The sequence below is a fragment of the Chrysochloris asiatica genome, unplaced genomic scaffold (genome assembly GCF_000296735.1).
Source record: "Chrysochloris asiatica unplaced genomic scaffold, ChrAsi1.0 scaffold00076, whole genome shotgun sequence".
NCBI lineage: Eukaryota > Metazoa > Chordata > Mammalia > Afrosoricida > Chrysochloridae > Chrysochloris > Chrysochloris asiatica.
The window spans coordinates 7,122,393-7,123,566 of record NW_006408594.1 but is presented as its reverse complement, the minus strand read 5'-3'; the positions used below and the strand labels follow the sequence as shown (position 1 = coordinate 7,123,566).

The 1,174-nt window shown below is 41.4% G+C and overlaps 1 pseudogene; it reads left to right on the top strand.

Annotated features, from left to right (window-relative positions):
- Nucleotides 1-419: 419 nt before the first annotated feature.
- On the top strand, nt 420-969 carry LOC102841854 (annotated as a pseudogene).
- Nucleotides 970-1,174: the final 205 nt, after the last annotated feature.

Here is a 1,174-nt window from a genome sequence, read left to right as displayed (position 1 = left end):
ACTCTAAAACTTGCTCTTGAGTGTAGAGAAGATAAAGTAACTGGAAGAAATGAGGAAGTAAAATAGCTGAACAGAAAATGTCCAAGGGCAGTTAGAGAAGACCAAGTCAAGTATTACAATGAAATGTGCAAAAATCTGGAATTAGAAACCAAAAGGGAAGAGTGCCCTCAGCATTTCTCAAACTGAAAGAACTGGAAAAAAAAAGTAACTGGAAAAATATTCATCAATACAGGTAGCATCAAAAGAAGATGGAAGGGAAAAAAAAAAAAAAAAAAGATGGAAGGGGAGTGAAGTCTCGCGAGAAGACGCGGTTGCCATAGCGGAGCCCTGTGGCTGTGCGTGTTTGAGGATCCGCCGGAGGACGTGCGGACGGTTTGTGGAGCCCGTTAGTACACCTGGCTGATACCCACACTGCCGACATGTCCCGCTACCTGCGCCCCCCCAACACGTCTCTGTTTGTGAGGAACGTGGCTGATGATACCAGGTCTGAAGATTTACGTCAAGAATTTGGTCGCAATGGTCCTATAGTTGATGTGTATGTTGCACTTGATTTCTACACTCGACATCCAGGAGGACTTCCTTATGTTCAATTTGAGGATGTTCGTGATGCTGAAGATGCTTTACATAATTTGGACAGTAAATGGATTTGTGGACGTCAAATTGAAATCCAGTTTGCACAAGGAGATTGGAAGACACCAAATCAGATGAAAACCAAGGAAGGAAGGAATGTGTACAGTTGTTCAAGCTATGATGATTATGACAGATACAGACGTCCTAGAAGCTGGTTATGAAAGAAGGAGATCAAGAAGTCGCTCTTTTGATTACAACTATAGAACATCTTATAGTCCTAGAAACAGTAGACCGACTGGAAGACCATGGTGTAGCAGAAGCCATTCCAACAATGATAGACCAAACTGCAGCTCGAATACCCAGTCCAGTTCTGCTTACTACACTTCAAGAAAGATATGAGAAAGTGGAAAAAGAACCAAAGAAGGGCAGTTCAAGCAACCAAAGGGTGGATGGAAGGTGCTGCAGTATGAATACTGTACACGAATTTTGACTCTGGTCTGAAAAGATAAAAGAATGTTATCGAAAGTTACATGGAATAATTGAAGTCCCTTCAAGTTTGAACATAAGCATTTTACGACAAATAAAAAGAAATTCAACTTTGTAC